Genomic DNA, 14,448 nt, shown 5'->3' with positions numbered 1-14,448 from the left:
TGATCAGGGGCAGGTGCCAATTTCATGGGGTCTGAAGCCAATACAGTTGGGATCTTGTATAAATACAAAATAATGAACACAAAGTTAGGCCTAGCATCTTGGAAGGGGTCTGTCCACGCAACACACCGGTGGTGAGGCGGGGGGCAGTCCTGAAGCTTCAGTGCTGGTAGCTTCACGGTAAACCTGACTGCGGTTCTGACTCACTTAAGATCTGGAATCACTGCTCCCCGCACCTTCAGTAAATTATAATTTCGGATAAAGTAAGAGAATTGCTTGCTGTATAGTTATGTTAGAATCAAGCAGCCACTGCGTAGTTTCGATGTGAGCTAGTATTCTTTGTAAACATTTTCCTTCACATAAAAGCAACAGATTGAATGTCCGATGAGTCACAAATGCCCTTCTGAAAACAACAGCGTTAGAGGGGCTTGCTCAGAACACGGCTTTTTCCTTCTTCCAAAGCTGCTCCTTCAGATGCTGGCCCGGAATCACGCCCCCCCCACTTCTTTCCCCCCTTCTCCTCCTGCCCCACCCCCCCACGTGCTGCCAGCTTAAGAGACGTTTAACACATCACGTCCAACACCAACGTTTTGAACTACAGCAATTGTTTAAAAGATTGTCCGGACACAGGTTGAACCAGAAAACGGAAAGATTGTCAGTCATCGGCGGGTGATAAGGGGAAGCGAATTCAAGTCCTGCTGTCGGTTGGCAACGTTTCCCAACTGTCCTGGTGTAAGGTGATTCCAGAACAACTCTATTTGAATAGTCTGTGTTGCACTCAAAGTAAATATTAATTCCATTATGCCATAAACTTTTATTTCTCATGACAGCAAGTCGTAAAATTCTCTTACTAGAATATAGCTTCTAAATTGCATATCATAGATGAGATACAGCACTCACATTGGATGCTAGCAGCAATTACCCACCATCCCTTATGCAAGTTGGTATTAAATGTGCTTTCTAAGTATGAGGCACAGTCTGCGCTGGTGAAGAAAATCTTCTGTGGCTATTTTCCAGGTGCCCAGAAATACAAGGAGAGGGTGACTGAGGAGTCACAGCAGAAGGGGCCAGGCACAGGGACCAAAGGGCACAGAGTCCCTGGCAGTAATTCACTGAAGTGTTCTTTGCATATTATGGGTCTGACTTTTTAAATTACATAAATTGCTCATTAGAAGTGCCTTGTAATTGCCTTACTCTGTGGTATTGTGAGAACTGTAGGCTTTAATTATTCTTTTTTGATTTATAGTGTGGTTTGACTTGTTTAGGGTGATGGTTTGAAAATAAGGATCTGCTTTAATTGTTGTGCTAAGTGAAAATAGATGACTCCGTTTATCAAGTCCCTTGACTTTGTGTTTGGGGAGTACAAGGGGTCTTATGGTTTCTCAGCCCTTGTTGGTAACCGTAGGGGGTTTGCCAGGTGGGGCCTGGGGAGAATCCCTCTCAGCCTGGACAGACAGCATTATGGGCTCTGCCTGACCCTGGGGTGGCCTGAGCAGAGCTTGGCAGTGCTTAACCTACGGGTAGATTTAATGACACCTGCGCGGATGTCCCCTCACCTCTTCCTCACAGTATGGATAGGACAGGAAAAGTCAAAGCTCTTTAGTATCTTTGGAGGGCAGGGCAGGGACGATGGGTACTGGGGGGCAGGAGGGATGCTCCTGGGATCTCTGCTGCAAAGCCGTCATTCCCCTTGGCCCCCGCCCAGCCAGCTCTCACCTCCTGCAGCATCAGGCCTCCGTCTTCCCAGCCCTACCCAGAGCTGAGCTGTTCTGAGCTGTGTAATGGGGCTGGGCTGCAGGCTTTCCCGGCCCCTGGGCCCGGCGCCATGTCATCCAGTGCCTAGAATTGATGAGTTGTGAGACCAGACCATGGCTTCGGGGATAAACTTCCAGGACCTGCTCTGGCTCATCTGTAGCCACTGATGAATCAAAACTCAATTAGGACGCTGGTCCTTGAAAGGCAGCTATTTTAGGACTCACTTTTGGAAAGGCAGAGGATTTCTTTTTCCAAGATAAAATTATACATTTGTCAATACAGCAGTAGCATCGACCGCTTTCTCTTGGGGGTCTCTCGTCTTAACTCTTCTCCATCAGAAAGCTTTGCTCTTTGAAGCTGGGCTGGCAGCAGGCTCCCATGCATCTGGCTCATCGAGAGATGCCTCTGACCCCTCTGCATCTGCTTTCACGTGTCCTTTTTGGAGCAGCTCGCCTCTCACTGACAGTAGAGGGACAGCCTTTGTGAGTCTAGGAGCATTTTGTCACAAAGCCCCTGGCCCATGTCTCCCCCTTTTCATCACCTGTTTTATGAATGTGGCATTCTGTTCCAGGCCAGATTTCCATGACATGAAAAATACACTAAATATGGGCTGCCACAGTAACCGTCATTAACCAACCACTAGTTGTGCCTTTATAAATTTTTACACACTGCTAAATTATAAATACGCAATGCTGGAAGTAATGAAATATGCACCTCTAATATCTGCAGTTATAAGATGTGCAAAAGCACGTGCTATAACTTGGGAGGAGGAATTGGGGTACTTCATCTGTTTCCTAGTTAGAGCCCAGGTTGCGCTTCTCCCCTGGGAGTCCCTCATGAGGGCCTTTCCTCTCCACAGGAGCCCTGCAGGTAGCACCTCTCCGGTGCTGGGCTGCCCTGGTTGGAACCTTTTTCTTTGTTTGTCGTTCACATGGATTCAATAAACAAAGGTTCAATAGCGTATGCCGTGTTTCTGAACTGTGCTAGGCTGGAAATCCACAGTTGAATGAGTCTGAAAATTTGCATCGTCTGTTTGAGGAGATGGACAAATTAACAAGTAACAGCAGTGCAGGGGGTGAGGCCCAGGGAGAAGGGCCCCCAGGTGCTGGAGGTGATAAGGATGACTTTGAACAAACTCTGCCTCGTTTTCCTCATCTGTGAGTGGGGTGTATCCTTGTCTCCTCCCTCTTGGTGCTCTTGGGGGTATTCTATGAGTTCCTGCACATAAAAGCATTTATTTAGAGCAGTTCCTGGCACAGACTAAACAAGAGGTAAATGTTAACTATTATAACCGCACTCATTATTACTTGATTTCTTGCTGTCTTATGCCCAAAATTAACAGCTGAGATCGTGGCAAGAGCACTTTCTTTCTTGGTTAAAGAGCATGGCCTTCATTACTGCCAGGGGTGAGTGAAAGAGACATTGTATTTTCTCCGACATGAAAATATTTTCATTGCCATGGTTTTTTATTTTATTTTTTTAATGCAGCTTGGAAATTTAAAGAAACATTTAGAAGAATTATAAAGAGAAACAACTTATTTTGTATGTTTCATCTTATAAAATTTTCTGTTGAAGAAGTGACCTTATTTTTTTCATTGTCTTTGTTTCGATCTCAAAAGTAATTTATTATAAAAAGGCAACCAGCATAAAATTGTATAGATAGTAAAAGTCCCCCCTAAATCCAGTGAACACACACACATTTTCACACACACTCTAAAAAAGTATCATTTTTAACCAGCAATATACTGTGAACTTTAAATCAACACAGATAAATATATTTTAACAGCTGTACAGTAGTTCCTTGCAGGGACTTAACCTACAACATAACCTAGTTATGTTGCTTCCAGATTTTTTTCTATCCATACTTCAGTGATTATCCTTGAACAGTTTTTATGTACTTAGGATAAATTTCTAGAAGTGGTATTATAGGTTAGAGGACTTTCATATTTTTAAGATTGTTATGTATTTTTTCATTAAATATTTTTTTTTTGGATGTGGACCATTTTTTAAGTCTTTATTGAATTTGTTACAACATTGCTTCTGTTTTATGTCTTGGCTTCTTGGCCACGAGGCATGTGGGAATCTCAGCTCCCCGACTAGGGATCAAACACGCACCGCCCCCCAGCCCCCCCGCCCCGCCCGGCATTGGAAGGCAAAGTCTCAACCACTGGACCACCAGGGAGGTCCCATATTGTTATATATTTTTAAACTATAAATTATGCAAACTTTGAAGGAATAATACAGGATAAAGAATTGAAAAGGTAGAAAAGCTATACAGTAAAAAGTAAGTCTCCCTTCCCACCCTGCCTCACCCAATCAGCTCCCCAGAGGCCAACATGTTACAATTTCTCATCAATCCTTCCAGTGATGGATACTTTTTCCTTTCTTTTCTCTTGTGCAAATGTAGCATACTTCATACACATGTTGCATCTTGCTTTTTCAATGTAACACTATAACTTGTATTAGATTGGTTTCCATTAGTACGTAAAGAGCTGCCTCATTCTTAGTAAGTAGTATTATTGAGCAGCTACTGTGTGCCTAGCATCGTTCTAGGTGCCAAAGACAAAGTAGCCCTTTCTTTTTTTTTTTTGATGGATGTATTCATTATCTTTTTTTTTTTAATTTTTTTAATTAGTTTCTGCTTTATAACAAAGTGAATCAGTCATACATATACATCTGTTCCCACATCCCTTCCCTCATGCATCTCCCTCCCTCCCACCCTCCCCATCCCACCCCTCCAGGCGGTCACAAAGCACCGAGCTGATCTCCCTGTGCTCTGTGGCTGCTTCCCACTATCTATCTACCTTACGTTTGGTAGTGTATATATGTCCATGCCTCTCTTTCGCTTTGTCACAGCTTACCCTTCCCCCTCCCCATATCCTCAAGTCCATTCTCAAGTAGGTCTGTGTCTTTATTCCTGTTTTGCCCCTAGGTCCTTCATGACTTTTTTTTTTTTTTTTAATTCCGTATATATGTGTTAGCATACGGTATTTGTCTTTCTCTTTCTGACTTACTTCACTCTGTCTGACAGACTCTAGGTCTATCCACCTCATTACAAATAGCTCAGTTTCGTTTCTTTTTATGGCTGAGTAATATTCCATTGTATATATGTGCCACATCTTCTTTATCCATTCATCCGATGATGGACACTTAGGTTGTTTCCAGCTCCGGGCTATTGTGAATAGAGCTGCAATGAACATTTTGGTACATGTCTCTTTTGGAATTATGGTTTTCTCAGGGTATATGCCTAGTAGTGGGGTTGCTGGGTCATATGGTAGTTCTATTTTTAGTTTTTTAAGGAACCTCCATACTGTTCTCCATAGTGGCTGTACCAATTCACATTCCCACCAGCAGTGCAAGAGTGTTCCCTTTTTTCCACACCCTCTCCAGCATTTATTGTTTCTAGATTTCTTGATGATGGCCATTCTGACTGGTGTGAGATGATATCTCATTGTAGTTTTGATTTGCATTTCTCTAATGATTAATGATGTTGAGCATTCTTTCATGTGTTTGTTGGCAGTCTGTATATCTTCTTTGGAGAAATGCCTATTTAAGTCTTCTGCCCATTTTTGGATTGGGTTGTTTGTTTTTTTGCTATTGAGCTGCATGAGCTGTTTATAAATTTTGGAGATTAATCCTTTGTCAGTTGCTTCATTTGCAAATATTTTCTCCCATTCTGAGGGTTGTCTTTTGGTCTTGTTTATGGTTTCCTTTGCTGTGCAAAAGCTGTGAAGTTTCATTAGGTCCCATTTGTTTATCTTTGTTTTTATTTCCATTTCTCTAGGAGGTGGGTCCAAAAGGATCTTGCTGTGATTTATGTCATAGAATGTTCTACCTATGTTTTCCTCTAAGAGTTTGATAGTTTCTGGCCTTACATTTAAGTCTTTAATCCATTTTGAGCTTATTTTTGTGTATGGTGTTAGGGAATGATCTAATCTCAAACTTTTACATGTCCCTGTCCAGTTTTCCCAGCACCACTTATTGAAGAGGCTGTCCTTTCTCCACTGTACATTCCTGCCTCCTTTATCAAAGATAAGTTGGCCATATGTGCGTGGGTTTATCTCTGGGCTTTCTATCCTGATCCACTGATCTATCTTTCTGTTTTTATGCCAGTACCACACTGTCTTGATTACTGTAGCTTTGTAGTATAGTCTGAAGTCAGGGAGCCTGATTCCTCCAGCTCCGTTTTTCGTTCTCAAGATTGCTTTGGCTATTCGGGGTCTTTTGTTTTTCCAAACAAATTTTGAAATTTTTTGTTCTAGTTCTGTGAAAAATGCCAGTGGTAGTTTGATAGGGATTGCATTGAATCTGTAGATTGCTTTGGGTAGTAGAGTCATTTTCACAATATTGATTCTTCCAATCCAGGAGCATGGTATATCTCTCCATCTATTTGTATCATCTTTAATTTCTTTCATCAGTGTCTTATAATTTTCTGCATACAGGTCTTTTGTCTCCTTAGGTAGGTTTATTCCTAGATATTTTATTCTTTTTGTTGCAGTGGTAAATGGGAGTGTTTTCTTGATTTCATTTTCAGATTTTTCATCATTAGTGTACAGGAATGCCAGAGATTTCTGTACATTAATTTTGTATCCTGCTACTTTACCAAATTCATTGATTAGCTCTAGTAGTTTTTCGGTAGCATCTTTAGGATTCTCTATGTATAGTATCATGTCATCTGCAAACAGTGACAGCTTTACTTCTTCTTTTCCAATTTGGATTCCTTTTATTTCCTTTTCTTCTCTGATTGCTGTGGCTAAAACTTCCAAAACTATGTTGAATAAGAGTGGTGAGAGTGGGCAGCCTTGTCTTGTTCCTGATCTTAGTGGAAATGGTTTCAGTTTTTCACCATTGAGGACAATGTTGGCTGTGGGTTTGTCATATATGGCCTTTATGATGTTGAGGAAAGTTCCCTCTATGCCTACTTTCTGCAGGGTTTTTATCATAAATGGGTGTTGAATTTTGTCGAAAGCTTTCTCTGCATCTATTGAGATGATCATATGGTTTTTCTCCTTCAACTTGTTAATATGGTGTATCACATTGATTGATTTGCGTATATTGAAGAATCCTTGCATTCCTGGAATAAACCCCACTTGATCATGGTGTATGATCCTTTTAATGTGCTGTTGGATTCTGTTTGCTAGTATTTTGTTGAGGATTTTTGCATCTATGTTCATCAGTGATATTGGCCTGTAGTTTTCTTTCTGTGTGACATCCTTGCCTGGTTTTGGTATCAAGGTGATGGTGGCCTCGTAGAATGAGTTTGGGAGTGTTCCTTCCTCTGATATTGTTTGGAAGAGTTTGAGAAGGATGGGTGTTAGCTCTTCTCTAAATGTTTGATAGAATTCGCCTGTGAAGCCATCTGGTCCTGGGCTTTTGTTTGATGGAAGATTTTTAATCACAGTTTCAATTTCAGTGCTTGTGATTGGTCTATTCATATTTTCTATTTCTTCCTGAGTCAGTCTTGGCAGGTTGTGCATTTCTAAGAATTTGTCCATCTCTTCCAGGTTGTCCATTTTATGGGCATAGAGTTGCTTGTAGTAATCTCTCATGATCTTTTGTATTTCTGCAGTGTCAGTTGTTACTTCTCCTTTTTCATTTCTAATTCTATTGATTTGAGTCTTCTCCCTTCTTTTCTTGATGAGTCTGGCTAATGGTTTATCAATTTTGTTTATCTTCTCAAAGAACCAGCTTTTAGTTTTATTGATCTTTGCTATCGTTTCCTTCATTTCTTTTTCATTTATTTCTGATCTGATTTTTATGATTTCTTTCCTTCTGCTAACTTTGGGGTGTTTTTGTTCTTCTTTCTCTAATTGCTTTAGGTGCAAGGTTAGGTTGTTTATTCGAGATGTTTCCTGTTTCTTAAGGTGGGATTGTATTTCTATAAACTTCCCTCTTAGAACTGCTTTTGCTGCATCCCATAGGTTTTGGGTCGTCGTGTCTCCATTGTCATTTGTTTCTAGGTATTTTTTAAATTCCTCTTTGATTTCTTCAGTGATCACTTCGTTATTAAGTAGTGTATTATTTAGCCTCCATGTGTTTGTATTTTTTACAGCTCTTTTCCTGTAATTGATATCTAGTCTCATAGCATTGTGGTCAGAAAAGACACTTGATACAATTTCAATTTTCTTAAATTTACCAAGGCTTGATTTGTGACCCAAGATATGATCTATCCTGGAGAATGTTCCATGAGCACTTGAGAAAAATGTGTATTCTGTTGTTTTTGGATGGAATGTCCTATAAATATCAATTAAGTCCATCTTGTTTAATGTATCATTTAAAGCTTGTGTTTCCTTATTTATTTTCATTTTGGAAGATCTGTCCATTGGTGAAAGTGGGGTGTTAAAGTCCCCTACTATGATTGTGTTACTGTCGATTTCTCCTTTTATGGCTGTTAGTATTTGCCTTATGTATTGAGGTGCTCCTATGTTTGGTGCATAAATATTTACAATTGTTATATCTTCTTCTTGGATCGATCCCTTGATCATTATGTAGTGTCCTTCTTTGTCTCTTCTAGTAGTCTTTATTTTAAAGTCTATTTTGTCTGATATGAGAATTGCTACTCCAGCTTTCTTTTGGTTTCCATTTGCATGGAATATCTTTTTCCATCCCCTTACTTTCAGTCTGTATGTGTCTCTAGGTCTGAAGTGGGTCTCTTGTAGACAGCATATATATGGGTCTTGTTTTTGTATCCATTCAGCCAATCTGTGTCTTTTGGTGGGAGCATTTAGTCCATTTACATTTAAGGTAATTATCGATATGTATGTTCCTATTCCCATTTTCTTAATTGTTTTGGGTTTGTTATTGTAGGTCTTTTCCTTCTGTTGTGTTTCTTGCCTAGAGAAGTTCCTTTAGCATTTGTTGTAAAGCTGGTTTGGTGGTGCTGAACTCTCTCAGCTTTTGCTTGTCTGTAAATGTTTTAATTTCTCCATCAAATCTGAATGAGATCCTTGCTGGGTAGAGTAATCTTGGTTGCAGGTTTTTCTCCTTCATCACTTTAATTATGTCCTGCCACTCCCTTCTGGCTTGTAGAGTTTCTGCTGAGAGATCAGCTGTTATCCTGATGGGGATTCCCTTGTGTGTTATTTGTTGTTTTTGCCTTGCTGCTTTTTTTTTTTTTTTTTTTTTTTTTGTGGTACACGGACCTCTCACCGCTGTGGCCTCTCCCGTTGCGGAGCACAGGCTCCGGACGCGCAGGCTCAGTGGCCATGGCTCACGGGCCCAGCCGCTCCGCGGCATGTGGGATCCTCCCGGACCGGGGCACGAACCCGTGTCCCCTGCATCGGCAGGCGGACTCTCAACCACTGCGCCACCAGGGAAGCCCCTGCCTTGCTGCTTTTAATATGATTTGTGTTTAATTTTTGACAGTTTGATTAATATGTGTCTTGGCGTATTTCTCCTTGGATTTATTCTGTATGGGACTCTCTGTGCTTCCTGGACTTGATTAACTATTTCCTTTCCCATATTAGGGAAGTTTTCAACTATAATCTCTTCAAATATTTTCTCAGTCCCTTTCTTTTTCTCTTCTTCTTCTGGAACCCCTATAATTCGAATGTTGGTGCGTTTAATGTTGTCCCAGAGGTCTCTGAGACTGTCCTCTGTTCTTTTCATTCTTTTTTCTTTATTTTGCTCTGCAGCAGTTATTTCCACTATTTTATCTTCCACCTCACTTATCCGTTCTTCTGCCTCAGTTATTCTGCTATTGATCCCATCTAGAGTATTTTTTATTTCATGTATTGTGTTTTTAATCGATGCTTGATTCATCTTTAGTTCTTCTAGGTCCTTGTTAACTGTTTCTTGCATTTTGTCTATTCTATTTCCAAGATTTTGGATCTGGGAAATAGAACTTGGATCATCTTTACCATCATTATTCTGAATTCTTTTTCAGGTAGACTGCCTATTACGTCTTCATTTGTTAGGTCTGGTGGGTTTTTATCTTGTTCCTTCTCCTGCTGTGTGTTTTTCTGTCTTCTCATTTTGCTTATGTTACTGTGTTTGGGGTCTCCTTTTTGCAGGCTGCAGGTTCGTAGTTCCCGTTGTTTTTGGTGTCTGTCCCCAGTGGCTAAGGTTGGTTTAGTGGGTTGTGTAGGCTTCCTGGTGGAAGGTACTAGTGCCTGTGTTCTGGTGAATGAGGCTGGATCTTGTCTTTCTGGTGGGCAGGTCCACGTCTGGTGGTTTGTTTTGGGGTGTCTGCGGACTTTTTATGATTTTAGGCCACCTCTCTGCTAATGGGTGGCGTTGTGTTTCTGTCTTGCTAGTTGTTTGGCATAGGGTGTCCAGCACTGTAGCTTGCTGGTCGTTGAGTGAAGCTGGGTGCTGGTGTTGAGATGGAGATCTCTGGAAGATTTTCGCCGTTTGATATTATGTGGAGCTGGGAGGTCTCTTGTGGACCAGTGTCCTGAAGTTGGCTCTCCCACCTCAGAGGCACAGCACTGACTCCTGGCTCCTCAATTTGGGATGATTTGTTGTCTATTCATGTATTCCACAGATGCAGGGTACATCAAGTTGATTGTGGAGCTTTAATCCGCTGCTTCTGAGGCTGCTGGGAGAGATTTCCCTTTCTCTTCTTTGTTCTCACAGCTCCTGGGTCTCAGCTTTGGATTTGGCCCCGCCTCTGTGTGTAGGTCGCCGGAGGGCGTCTGTTCTTCGCTCAGACAGGACAGGGTTAAAGGAGCAGCCTCTTCGGGCACTCTGGCTCACTCAGGCCGGGCGGGAGGGAGGGGCACGGAGTGCGGGGCGAGCCTGCAGCGGCAGAGGTCGGCGTGACGTTGCACCAGCCCGAGGCGCGCCGTGCGTTCTCCCAGGGAAGCCGCCCCTGGATCCTGGGACCCCAGCAGTGGCGGGCTGCACAGGCTCCCGGAAGGGCGGTGTGGACAGTGACCTGCGCTCGCACACAGGCTTCTTGGCGGCGGCAGCAGCAGCCCCAGCGTCCCACGCCCGTCACTGGGCTCCGCGCTTTCAGTCGTGACTCGCGCCCGCCTGTGGAGCCCCTTTAAGCAGCGCTCTTAATCCCCTCTCCTCGCGCACCAGGAAACCAAGAGGGAAGAAAAAGTCTCTTGCCTCTTCGGCAGCTCCAGAGTTTTCCCGGACTCCCTGCCGGCTAGCTGTGGCACATTAGCCCCCTTCAGGCTGAGTTCTCGCCGCCAGCCCCAGTCCTTTCCCTGCGCTCTGACCGAAGCCCGAGCCTCAGCTTCCAGCGCCGCCCGCCCTGGCGGGCGAGCAGACAAGCCTCTCGGGCGGGTGAGTGCCGCTCGGCACCGATCCTCTGTGCGGGAATCTCTCCGCTTTGCCCTACCCAGGTATGTGGGGAGTTTCTTGCCTTTTGGGAGGTCTGGGGTCTTCTGCCAGCATTCAGTAGGTGTTCTGTAGGAGTTGTTCCACGTGTAGCTGTATTTCTGGTGTATCCGTGGGGAGGAAGGTGATCTCCGCGTCTTACTCTTCCGCCATCTTACCCGGAAGTCTCCAAAGTAGCCCTTTCTGATACACATTCTGGAGAGGAGAGACGGACAGTAAATTATGAAAAAATGTATATAGTATGTCAGATGGTGGTGTGCATCATTAAGAAAAATAAAGCAGAAAAAAAAGGCATAGGAAGTGGGTGCAATTTTAAATTGGGAGATTAGGAAAGACCCACTGAGAGGGTGATCCACGAGCAAAGAGCTGATGGAGCAAGGGTCCCTGTGGAACTCCAGGGGAGAAGCTTTCCTTTATGACAGCAAGGAAAAGACTTGAGTTGGGAGCTGGTCGTCAACAGAATGAACGTACCACACTTGATTTAATCAACACTCTGCCGATAGATAAATGATGAATTAAGTTACATTCCAAGCAACATCATATGAAGGTGTCTGTTTCCTCACATTCTTACCTAAACATTATACTATCGTACTGTTTTATTCATGTGGTTCTGGCGTATACAAGGAGTTATCCTATAGTTTTACTTTGCATTTATCTTATTAAGAAAGTTGAATGTATTTTCTTTTTCTATGAACTGTGTATTCACGTATTTATAAAATTTTGTATTAGATTGTTGGTCTTTTTCTTATTGGTTAGGAGAAGCTCTTTATATATTACAGAAATTAGCCCTTTTTTCTGTAATATGTATCTTAAATAATTTCTAAGTTTTTATTTGATTAAAAAACTTTTTATTCTACCTGTTCAAAAAACATTTTTTGAGCTTTTATATTTGAGTTTATTCTTCATTTAACTTTAAAACACTACTATAGTTGAATATTAAAACAAACAGTAGCAAGTAGTGAGCATATTATGATTATAGTCCTTCACTCAATCACTACTGCAAATAAAATGCCAGCAGTGAGTGTTATTCACTGGCCCCATCAGGAGGTCTGACACTGAACACCACCCCGAGATGATGTTCATCATCCTCATATGCTTCTCCATTGTAATGGCGCTGTCTTTCCTGATTTGGATTAAAGTCCACTAGTTCTACCTGGTCCATTTCATCAGTCTCTTCTACTTCCTTCCTCTCAGGTAGGAGTTTTTCCAGCAAAGAGAGTTTATCAGGGGAGAGAAATCCATTCTCAGGAAAGTTTACCTTAAATTCAATGATTAGGCGACACTTTTCATATGGTCTACGATAAATTGGCATGCCTTAATTTAGCACACACTCAATACCTCCATGCTTGACAATCTGACCTGGATGAGAAGTGATGACTATGGTTTGGTTGTCAAGAGTAGATATTGGCTTTTGGAAGGCACACAATGCCTCAACCAGCTGTATGTCCATACACATGAAAAGGTCTTCCCCTTGTCGAGTGAAAACAGCATGGTCCTTCTGATCTAAAACGATGATAATATCTCCTGGCTCCAGTCCTGGTTCTTGGTCTCCTTCACCACGGAATGTTATCTTCTGGCCATCTTTCATGCCTATGTCAATATGAACTTCTAGAGTTTTCTTCTCTTGAACTATCTTCCTTCAATTGCAGATTTTACATCTATCGTTAGGACTGATCTGCTCTCCATGGCCCTGGCACTCCATGCAGACAGACTGAATCTGCTGAACCATTTCAGGTCCTATTTGATGAATTATTATTTGCATTCCAGTACCTCGGCAATTGGTACAGCACTCTACTGCTCCTTTCTTACCACCTCAGCCTTCACATTTGTCACAAATCACATTCTTTTGCAGAGCTAGTTTTCTTGTTGCACCATTATATAAATCTTCTAAGGTTACTGTGAGTTGATGCACAACATTTTTACCTCTCCTTTCTCTCTGTATCCTGCCTCCTCCTCCAAAAAACATATCAAAGATGTCCATGGGGGAGCCAAAACTGCCACCTGCTCCACCTTCTTTAATTGCCTGCTCTCCTCTTTTGTCATATAATTCCCTTTTCTTTGCATCAGAGAGCACTTCATAAGCTTGAGAAGTCTGTTTAAACTTCTTTCCTTCATTTGGATTCTTATCAGGGTGGTACTTCAAGGCCAGTTTCCTGTAAGCCTTTTTCAATTCTTCTTGGGTGGCATTGGGTTTGACTCCCAAAACATCATAATAAATGGTTTCTTTCACCATTTCCTACAGCTGGTGAGCAGGCCGATGCTGGTGTGGGGGAGTGGGAAGGAGCAGGTTGCTGTGTGCAGCTCGGGCAGCCGCTGCTTCTCCACCTTTTCACCGAGTGTTCTGGAAGGTTCCCCCCCAAACATTTAAATAGTCCAATTTATTAGTCTTTTCTTTTATGGCTTCCAAAGTGTGTGACATAGTGAAAAAAGCTTTTTTTTCTTTTACTCTAAAATTACAAAAAACTTATTCTAGTACTTTAATTGTTTCATTTTGTTCTTACTTTAAATCTTTCATTGATTTGGAATTTATTAAGGTAGAAGGAATAGAGTCAGTATACAGTTTTTTCTTCCCCACAGAGATACTCAAGTGTCCCCAAACTATTTATTGAATTAATCCACTTTTTAACCTGTTGATGGGCACATCCCCTCTCTGCCATATACTAAATTCCCAGTTGTATTTGGATTATTTTGGGATGGTCTATACTTTTTCAGGGATTTGTCTGTTTACTCATACTCCACTGTTACACTCCAAATTATGATACATTTTCATTTTCATAGAGCAAATCCACCTTTATTACTTATCTTTTTCAGAATGTTCTTGGCAGCTCTTACTTGTTTATTTTTCTAATGAACTTTAGAATGATTGTCCAGACCTAAAAGCAAGCCCTGGTTGGTATTTTTATTGTGGTTACACCTTTACCCCACCCTGAAACCCTGGCAACCACTGATCTGTGCTCCGTTGCCATAGTTTTGTCTTTTTCACAATGTCTTACAAATGGAATCATACAGTATAGAACCTTTGAGACTGGCTTCTTTCCTTCTGTGTAATGTCCTATGATTCATCCAAGTTGTTATGCTCAGTAGAATTCCACTGTGTGGATGAACCACTGTTGTTTACCCTTTCACTGAATAAACTCATGTTTGTTGATTATGAACAGAGCTGCTACAAACTTTTGTGCATAGGTATTTGTGTGAACATAAGTTTTTATTTCTCTAGGGTAAATACCCAGGAGTGAGATTGTTGTGTCATATGGTAAATGTTTGATTAACCTTATAAGAAACAGATAAACCATTCTTATTGTTTGGGGTTTTATTTTTAAATTTTTATTTATTTTTTAGTTATTCTACTAGATGTGTGTTGGTACTTCATTGTAGTTTTAATTTGTGTTTCTCTACTGGCTAATG

The 14,448-nt window shown here is 41.7% G+C and overlaps 1 protein-coding gene and 1 pseudogene across 2 annotated transcripts in view; one reads left to right on the top strand and one right to left on the bottom strand.

Moving 5' to 3' along the window:
* Positions 1–14,448, top strand: part of CAMTA1 (calmodulin binding transcription activator 1) — a 904,314-nt gene that overhangs the window by 483,945 nt on the left and 405,921 nt on the right.
* LOC308612997 (dnaJ homolog subfamily A member 1-like) lies at positions 12,007–13,368 on the bottom strand (annotated as a pseudogene). The gene has a single exon. The product of its transcript is annotated as a dnaJ homolog subfamily A member 1-like (transcript).

The sequence above is a fragment of the Mesoplodon bidens genome (genome assembly GCF_964165515.1).
Source record: "Mesoplodon bidens genome assembly, chromosome: 2".
Lineage (NCBI taxonomy): Eukaryota > Metazoa > Chordata > Mammalia > Artiodactyla > Ziphiidae > Mesoplodon > Mesoplodon bidens.
The sequence above is the reverse complement of the archived record's forward strand: the minus strand, read 5'-3'. Positions and strand labels throughout refer to the sequence as shown.